Raw genomic sequence first — 10,215 nt, forward strand, 5'->3', positions numbered from 1 at the left:
AATAATGAATCAGTGTTTCTCATAGAATTCAAGAATAAAAATGTAATCATTCAAACTGCATCATAACAGAGGTGTATGACACTGACTGACTGAAAGGACAATATCAATCCTTTTCCTATGACGGCATTGTGGAGTGAACCTGCAACAATATTTGCAATAAAATTCACAGTGAATTAACACAACTTTAGCTACTGAACTCAAAGATGCAAAGCATCAAGTCTGATGGGCGTCATAGACTAGTGGCTCCTGATGTGAAATGGGCAAAATCAGGAATACCTTAAATATTCAGTCCAGAATTTGTAGGTGGTAAAAGAAAACTTTCCAAACATCCTGTCAGCCCTAAAAAATGTAAAACTGATGTTTAACTGACACATTCTGTTAGTTCCTGTATCATAAACTGAGTACATTTTAGAGACAAAACAAAAGTCTTGAAGACAGCAGTCGGGCGACAGTTTCAACAGGAAATCTTATTTAAGGATGAAAAGATTGGATCAGAGTTTTCTGAATTTGTTAATTCAGTCTTACACAATAGATGCACATAGAGACAAACTGAGACAAACTCAGAGATGCTGTGATATGCAAAACAAAAAAAATGGAAAAACCATGCTGGCAGAGTACACTGAACCGTTGCTCATAGATTCCTATCCAAACCATATTGTTTTAAATCACGGTGAGCCAAATCTCCTCTTCTATGGCTTTCAAATATTTTACTGTCCACACTCACAACAGACTGTAAAATGATGAGAATTAAAACCTGGTGGGATTGCTGGTGATGTAGCTGTCTGTCTGGATTCTGACTTGCTGTTTTGTTTTGGTAGAGGATGAAGACTCTGATTGTTTTCTTGCTCTTCGCTCTGTTTGCCGGGCTTAAAGCCAAGCCTCTTCATACAGGTGAGGATACTCATGGTAAGCAAAAATGTGCTGTGTGTGTGTTTGTGCATGCGCAATATACTTTACTAGTTAAATTGCAATTTATGTAATAGAATAAAGGTGAAGATGTTTCTAAATGGTTTCCCCAATCTTAAACCCAGATGAGGAGCATGGCAAGGAGGAGCATGGCAAGGAGGAGCATGGCAAGTGTTATGTGTGCGTGTGTGTGTGTGTGTGTGTGCTCGTCGGGGGTGGGGGGGGGGTGGGGGGGGGGGGGGGGGGGGGGGGGGGATCTTGACCTCTTTTGGAATTCTGTGTGTAACAACAGAACCAGGTCGTCTGCATAGAGCATGATTCACTATCATGAAAAGTGAGATCAGGGCTAGCAGATTGTTCTAATGATGTTGCTAGGTCATTAATGTAAATGTTAAATAATGTTGGACTGAAAGTGCATCCCTGTCTCACTTCATGTCCTTCATTTAAGGAATTCTGTTCTGTGATTTCAATTATTAAAGCACGTTTGCTGTTTGAATAGTATGGACTTAATAATATTGGATGATAATTAATTAATATTGAATTTTTCTCTCTCACTCGCTCTCACTTGCCAGGGCATCTGGCGTTCCACGATGCATTTGAGTCACTTTCGCCCGCCCACAAAAAAGCCATATCTGCCTGGTTGCAGAAACACATGAAAGGACAAGGTGCTGCAGCTGGAGGTCTGTATAGATCCTTTTTTATGATGTTATTATTGTTATTAAAATAAGCCATTGTGCAAATTTAATAAAATGCTTTGCTGAATAGATATACTGAATAGATATAGTCTGATGCTCTCTATCTCTCTCTCTGTCTCTCTCTCTCTCTCTCTCTCTCTCTCTGTCTATCCTGTCTCATAGCACTGACAGCAGGCAAATTGCCAGAGCATCTGCAGCTCCAGCATGCATTTAAGTCGCTGTCGCCCGCCCACAAAAAAGCCATATCTGACTGGTCGCAGAAACATGCGAAAGGGAAAGGTGGTGCAGCTGGAGGTGCGTATAGATCCTTTTTTATGATGACACTGTTAAATCTGTTTTTTTTAAATAAATAATTAATTGTTTCATATAAATAGTTTTTATCAGCAAGATTCAGATATTTCTATGGTTTCTATGGACACTGTTTCTATGGATAATTTTAACCAGATTCTAATTGGAACATGAATTAGTCTGAATCTTGACTTGATAGCATATATTGCTCTTCTTGCCTTTTCACTCACAAATTCAATTTTCAAATTCACAAATTGAATAAAACACCTTGCTGAAATCAACAAAACATGCAAATATTTTCTGTCCGGTTGAATTTATGTTTTTGCCAATTACATTGTGTAGTGCATCAGGGCCGGTTTTAGCCTGCTATATTAGGGTGGGCTGGTAGAAATAATAGGTGGGCAACTTGGGCGGTAGGTAGCCCAGAGGTTAGAGAAGCAGAGTAGTAGTCCGAAGGTTGCCGGTTCGAATCCCTGGCCAGATGGCACAAAAATCTGGCAAAATGACAGCTGGCAACTGGAGGGTTGTCAGAGTCAAGATCAGATGCAAGCTCCTCCTCTCTCTCTCTCTCTCAGAGAGAGACAGAGATAGAAAGAGAGAGAGCAGCGGTGGTCGAGCGAGCTACAGAGTGAATGAAGAGAGGGAGCGGTGGTAGCGAGAAAACCGGTGAATCAGAGAAATAAAACGTTATTTTCTGATTGTTTCACAGCGGTTACGTTCTAAAGCACAAATAAACACGCCCACACCCCCGCACACCTCCGCACAACCCTGCGGGAAGTACCGCAACACCTGATTTGGTGTGAATACGGCCACTGCACTCTGTGCAGCGGACAGGTCTGCTTCAGAGCTCTGTGTGTTTGTGCCTGAACACGACGAGAAGGCGGGGTGGGCAGTGGGCGACTTTGGAGGCGGGCAGTAGGCTGCCCACCCAATCAGAAGTTAGAAACGGTACTGGTATTTTCTGTGCTATTTTTCCATTGGCTGAAGAAAAAAAAATTTTTTTTAAACTTTTGATTGGGTGGGCAAGACGCACGTTTGGGTGGGCTGAGCCCACCCCTGCCCATAGCTACCGCCGGCCTTGTAATGCATAGATATTCTCTCTCTCTCTCTCTCTCTCTCTCTCTCTCTCTCTCTCTCTCTCTCTCTCTCTCTATCTCATCATCATCATCTCAGCACTGCCAGAACTGCCAGAGCATCTGCAGCATGCATTCATCTCGTTGTCACCCAAACACAAACAAGCCATATCTGCCTGGATGCACACACACACGAAACATGCGAAAGGAAAAGGCGCTGCAGCTGAAGGTCTGTAAAGATCTTTTTTCATGATGACACTGTTAAATCTGTTCTTAAATATATTTGGCGTTCATGGCTCTGCACCAAGCTGCTCATTACTCACCCAGCAGGCACGCTGAAGGTATAGCAGAGGTGCCATGCAAACACAACACAACTAACACAATGCTCTCTATCTGTTTTTTTTAAAGTAATAATCCACACCATTTTTATAGAAAAAAGTCAGTTTTGTTACTTTCTGTGCTATTGTTGAGGTGCCCTTGACATTTAATTGTGAACACACACACACACACAAACGCGCAGGCTGTAAGCAGCTTGTCCAATGTCTATTAGGAGTGAAGAAGTTTCTAAATCATTTTTGTTTTCCTAGATGCCTAACTCAGTCCCATGTGTGATCTATGATTTGAACCAGATTCCCTGGAAACAAAACAGACCAGCATCTGACCAGCGACCAGCTCATCCGTCATCTCCATCATCCCTACCATAACCAATCATCAGCGCACCCCCCCCCCCCCCCCCCCGCCCACACACACACACACACACACACACACACACACACTCACTCACCCCCTCTCCCATTTCTCCTCCAACACTCAACTTCTTGTCAGTTTGTTTGGTGATCATGAGGCTTTTTAAGTCAATGAATGTGTTTGAAATAAATGCTCTATGAAAGTGTATGCATGTCTTTCTGAGTGTAATCAGTAAGCTAACAGTGGAACATACTGCACTACAACAGAATGAATGAAGTCTGGTTTCCACTACGGGGCCAACCAGGGCTAACATATTAGCCGAGTTTCCACACAAACAGAGCTATCCAGGGCTTGCTTTTTAGCCTAGTTTCCACTTCAAGACAAACAGGACTAGCCAGGGTTTACTGACTAGCCTGATTTCCACTACAGAGGCAAACAGAGTTATCCAGGGCTTACTTTTAGGCAATGCTTTTCAGAACCTGGGTCAGGATCCATAGTTGGTCCAGAGATGCCCCCCAAATTATTATGGAGACATGGCTGATGCGGAAAATTATAATTTTATATGAAGCTGCTAGGTCATGTTGCCTAACACCACAGCAGCATTCCCAAGTCCTTCCAATGAATAACAGTCTGAAGAAAATACTGTAAGCTGGCTAGCAGGGTCTTCTCCTATAAATTAAACTAAATGTTTGTTAAATAACACACATATTAAGTTTGGAAGTCTTTGAGCATGGGGATGACTTTTAGGAGTACTACAATATATAAATTATAGTAAATGCTGCCCTCCAATGACACCAACGGGAGACATATTTTTCTCTAAAGCCAAATTGTACAATATAGTCTCTAATTGACTTCAATTAGAGACTTTGTTTTGGAGTGAAGTGATTTTTTTTAAAATAAACATTAAAAAAGGGCAAAAGCAACAAGTCTGTTGCGCCTTGATATGAAAATTGCTGGATTATTAGCAGTCAAAGAAGTTATACAACCTACAACTGGAAATATGACTGAACTGCAAAAGTCCTGCTGGACCAGTAGGGCCCAAAGTGTATCTATACTGAAAGCACTGTGTTGATACGGTTTACAAAACATGTAATACAAGTTTCATAAGTATTTCTCCAAAAGAGTTGGGGTTCCCACGATCATGGAAATCCTGTTATGGAATTTGACAATTTGTTTTCCAGGACTGAAATTAAAAATTGTAAAATATTATTACATTTTTGGAAAAGTCTTAGTTTTAAATTATACTAAATATATAATTTTTGTAAACCTAAAAATAAAATGGAAAATATGGAAAAATGTGACAAAATGAGCAGGCTAAAATGCAGTGTGCAAAGCGGTTGCTGTAACTCTAGAACAAAGCAATATTTTTTTGTCTTTATTGAAAGGTAGTAGTATAGATTGACAGGAAAGAGAGAGGGGGATGACATGCAGCAAAGGCCAAGAGCCAGGATCGGTAAGGACTGAGCCTAACCATTCGCACTCTAGCGGTTGAGCCAGCAGGGCTACCCGCTAAACAAATTTTAAATGTCATAGCATTTATATAGGTTGTTTTACATTACACTGCAGTAGTACAGCCCTGAAATTTGGTATGATGTTATGGAAAAGTTTGGGAATTTAATTGTGAAATTGGGTAACTCTCATTTTACAGGTCCCTAACAACGTGTGAACTATTCCTAATTTGACGTTAACAAAAAAAATGTATCACACAGTAAGGGCCGGTTCACATGCCGCGTCTTTTGCACGCTCAAATCCATTCTTTTCAATGGAGGCGCGCGGCACATGCGTGCAAACGCGAGGACGATGCGGTCGCGATGCGCATGCGTTCCGACGCGCCTTTTTTCGACCGCGACCATGGCACACTGAGATAAAAATATCTCAACTTTTTGGAATGCCGCAAGCGCACCGCATGTCACATAGCCTGAAAGCGAAACAGAGAGGGATGCATTCATGGCGAGATCTTTTTCTGCTCCATATGTATAGTATAGTAGATCAAGAAGTAAAGCTACTACGACAGTTTTACTGCAATAGTAATCCAGTGAAGTTGTTGTCTTTGGTTGCTTGGCAACACCAGGCACACCCGTAGCGCAACCGTCCAAGCGCACTTGATAAACGTTCTGTGTTTTCTGTCCACTCAGCACGCCTGGCGTTTTCCAAGCGTTTTAGTGCGCTGCATGTGAATCGGCCCTAATGTGTAAAATGAAGGGTTACCTAAAATTCATATTCAAACCTTTATTTCTCAAAGAAATCATTGAGGGTGGCCCTCATTTACAATGATGTTTAGATTACAATGATGAAAAAAAGAGATAAAACAAACAGAAAAAGCCAAATGTTAAAAGCAAGTGCATACAGATGAGGAAAGGTTTATGATCATGTTTCTAAAATGTCCAAAGGGCTCTACCAGTTGATCCACCGGGCACCCCTGTAGTGTGATAAGTATTGATGAGCATGTGATAATGATAATCAAATCAACATACACAATTGCACAAATTGAACGATGGAAGATATGAACCAACTAAGAGATCCAGCTAATTAAGCAATATGACTATCTGAAAACACTGAACAAGCTGAATAATCATTTGAGTAACTGCATAGACATGCAGAGCGCTGAGTTGTTAATTATAGGGAGCCCAATAAATGAATGAGATGTGGTATGGAGTGTCATGAAGTGGAGTAACTATAGTATGTGTAGTGCATGAATGATGCCCAGTGGACAATGAACATACATGTGCCACAGACGGAGGTCCGGAGGGAGATGAGGCACGCAAAGTCCAGGAGGCTGTGAAGAATCTCGGCTCAACGGCCCCGGTAGGTGATGAAGATCCAACGACGAATCAGAGTTGAACTCGGCAGGGCCGCAGCGGGCGTTGAGCGTAGCCAGGGAGTGTAGGCTGCACTCTTGGCGAGTTGGACAGAGTGGTTTGTGGGTCTCTCAAGGCTGACACACTCAGGAGGTTCTGGACGAGTGGTGTGTGGGTCTCTCAACACGATCGCCAACCCAGCAGGTCCGATGATTATTCAGTTGAATTCAGCGGGTTAGCTGAATAGCGGTGTTGCAGCAGGCAAGGGACACATACACTGAAGAGGCAGTTGTGTGTGTGTTCGACAGGCAGATGCTGCAGCCACACTTCACCAGTTGAAAGATGAAGCAGGTTCTCCTCTTGGCTGATGTTGAGGCAAACCATGGAGACAAAGTCTTAGAGGCAAAGTAGTCCAGATTCACTGTAACATGTTCATGACCAAGTAGGTGTGAAATCCGCAAGTGTACATGTGGTTTTGTTATGATGAGAAAGGGAGTGTGTGTGTGAGCTGGTATGTCTAGTGTTACGGTGGGAAAAATCTCATTAAATATGCATAAAACATTAGTTTTGAATCCCAGATCTATCCAATGAAATTGACCATCATAACATTGACATTACTACATTCAGCGCACATTCCTGTGCATTTTGATATTAAACACTGCTATCTAAGCCCCATGTAAAGATTAAGAAATTGAATAGTATGAATAATTATTATATAAAAAATCACAGTTACACACAAAATTAGAGATATACATTAGAGTCCACCACAATGTGATACCCAAGGTTTCATGAGTCTGTATCAAAGATTTCTCTGGCGCCTAGGGCCTTATCAGATACAAGGCTGTGTGTTGGTGTTTTACGGTTGTTTACCGAGTCTGTTTCTTGGTACCATCTGTGAGGCGTGAGAATGAAGTCATTTACCTAGAGGTTAGTGGCCTCCTTTAGGATCTAACCATTTCCCCCCCACCATACTTATTAAATAGGAGTTAGGATTGACTAGTGACTATCATGTGGCATCGGTTAGAATGCCAGTATAAATGAGGAAGCTCAATGAAGTCCAGTGAATGGTGATTTATTTAACACACAGATGTAGGAAAAAACAGGCAGACACACATGGGCTGATGAAGCAGATGATTTGGAGTGGTAGTTATCTGGAAAAGCAGACAAAGCACCCCACTTCAATGGAGCCTGGGAGCGGGAAATACACTCAGTGAAGAATGCTCTGAAGAGGACCATTGGTACACAAATGGTCACCGAAGAGGTTCTGAGAACCGTGTTAATTGAAATTGAAGGCATCCTTAATTCGAAACTACTCGGCTATTTATCATCTGATGTTGCAGACATCGATCCAGTTACTCCAAACCTACTCCTCATGGGATGTCATGATGCTTCACTCCCCCTAGTGTCCTACCCACTGGCACCATACCCAAATACTAACAAATAATTTCTGGAAACATTTCACAAAATCCTACGTACCACAAACATGAACGTCAGGCAAGTTCTATAGTGATGATTTTAGACCCCCAGCTACCAAGATGCCTTTGGCCTGTTGGTAAAGTCACTCGCATCCTACCTAAACCTAACCCTAACCCTAACCCTCATCGGCCCGGGTAAACATAGTATGAACCTACACACACACACACACACACACACACACTCACACACATACACACACACACACAGACACACACACACACACACACACACACACACAGGTCAAGGGAAAGGTCAAGAGGTCACCATGTCAATCCATTGGAGTCAATTGAGGCCTAGTCCCCTACATTTGAGAGCCCTGTTCGGCCATACAATGAGCTATGGATCCGACATATGTGATGGAGCTCTTCTGGAGCTTTCAGGAACAGTCGGCCCCGTGTCTGTAGCCCTTTGCGTTCCCGAGTTACGGCCGTTTAAAGTTGAAAGGTCAAGAGGTCACGATGTAAATCAATTGGAGTCAATGGGGGCCTAGTCCCCAATATTTTAGAGCCCTGTTCGGCCATACAATGAGCTAGCGACTTGCAACCACTTCTGGCTGAAATCTGGTGTCCCGCCGATGATGTGTGTGCATTTGTCCCTCTGGCCCAACAGGAAGGGCCCCAAAATTGACCCTAAAGTTCAGGAGGTCGCAGTCTATGGCGGCACCTGTATTTCCGCAACAGAAGGTTGTAGAGACTCAGGACCAAGACTGACGTGTTCAGCGTACCCGGGAACCATTCGACGGACGCTGGGTCCGAGTTGATATGACCTTCAGAAAAAAAGTTATTAACAAAAAACGCTTGGCTGCGCCCACAATACGGCAATATTGCACTTTTCTTTGCAATAACTCTGGAATGCAAGCACTTACAGAAACTTTGAAACTTTGAAACTTTTATTGAGTGTGTATTGGACCCTGACACGCCCCCACCCCAACTTACACGCCAATTGGACGACCCCCCAGGGAGAAAAAAATAAAAACAAAAAAATACTTTCCGGGTGTCCATTACACCCACTTCCGGTGGTCGTACAGAGTCACAGTTGGTATCATTGGATGCGGAAGACCCGATTTACCTCAGGTGGGAATCGTTTTGAGTCGATACGACCTTCAGAAAAAAAGTTATTCAAGAAAACCCCCTTTTTTTCTTTTTTCTTACACCCATACATTTAAAATTTCAGTAACTTTTAAAATTTTATATCCCATTAAACATGCTAGCTTCAGTGCAGCGTTCCTGCCCGGTAGCACCGCAAGAAAAGAGAAGATTACGACTTTGAAGTCGTCTTATTCTGCCACATCAACGATCCTGACAGCTGCGACAACTGCTTCGGAGAAAGCCACGGCTGCTTCGCTTCGTGTAACTTGGGAACTAGCCAAAAAGGGCAAGCCATTTATGGATGCTGAACTTGTGAAAGTGTGCACGTTGGGAATCGTGGAGGAGTTGTTTGCAGGAGACAAGAACAAAGATGACATCGTCAACCGTGTGAAACAAGTTCAACTATCAGATTCAACAGCAGCACGGAGGCTGGGAAATTTGTACGAGGACAGCTTTTCAGCTTTACTTTCTGAACTGTCAATCGCTGTCGACGAGTCAACAGATGCAACTGATACTGCGCAACTGTCGGTATTTGTGAGATACTTTAAGGGAGAAATTTTCAAAGAGGAGTTGCTGTGCCTTTTGCCACTGAAGACCAACACAACAGGTGAGACCACGTATACTGCTGTGAAAGGTTTCTTTGAAAATAGCTGGAGCTGGGTAAAATCAACCTCCTTGTAACTGACGGTGGGTCATCTATGATAGGACGAGAGAGGGGCTTTGCATCACGTCTCATAGCAGAACACGCGACAGTCAACTCGCTACACTGCATCATTCATCAGACTGTGTTATGTGCCAAACTGTCTGGTGAAATGAAAGCAACGATGGACACAGTCATCAAAATTGTGAATCACATTCGCTCAACCTCAAGCCTACAGCACCGGCTTTTCAAAATGTTGCTACAGGAGCAGGAGGCCCAATACTCTGACCTACTGCAGCATAATGATGTACGGTGGTTGAGTAGGGGGAGAGTTCTACAGCGATTCTATGCACTGTGGAAAGAAGTAGCGGAATTTCTTTCCAGTCAGAAATCAAACAAAGCGGAGGAGCTGTCCAAGTTCATGCAAGATCACAAGTCCATGGCCCATGTCGTGTTTCTATGTGACATCACCAATCACCTGAACCAACTCAACCTGCAACTCCAAGGTGGGGATGCAAATGTGGGAGAGCTGTTTGAAAAGGTGAACGCTTTTCGGGTAAACTT

General features: G+C 43.0%; 1 long non-coding RNA gene across 1 annotated transcript; it reads left to right on the top strand.

The window, feature by feature from the left end:
• Window positions 1-1,778: 1,778 nt before the first annotated feature.
• LOC144539334 (uncharacterized) lies at window positions 1,779-3,653 on the top strand. The gene is made up of 3 exons (XR_013504864.1): window positions 1,779-1,895; window positions 3,063-3,191; window positions 3,592-3,653. It is a non-coding gene; the product is annotated as an uncharacterized LOC144539334 (long non-coding RNA).
• Window positions 3,654-10,215: the final 6,562 nt, after the last annotated feature.

The sequence above is a fragment of the Centroberyx gerrardi genome, chromosome 5 (assembly GCF_048128805.1).
Source record: "Centroberyx gerrardi isolate f3 chromosome 5, fCenGer3.hap1.cur.20231027, whole genome shotgun sequence".
In the NCBI taxonomy this organism is placed as follows: Eukaryota; Metazoa; Chordata; class Actinopteri; order Beryciformes; family Berycidae; genus Centroberyx; species Centroberyx gerrardi.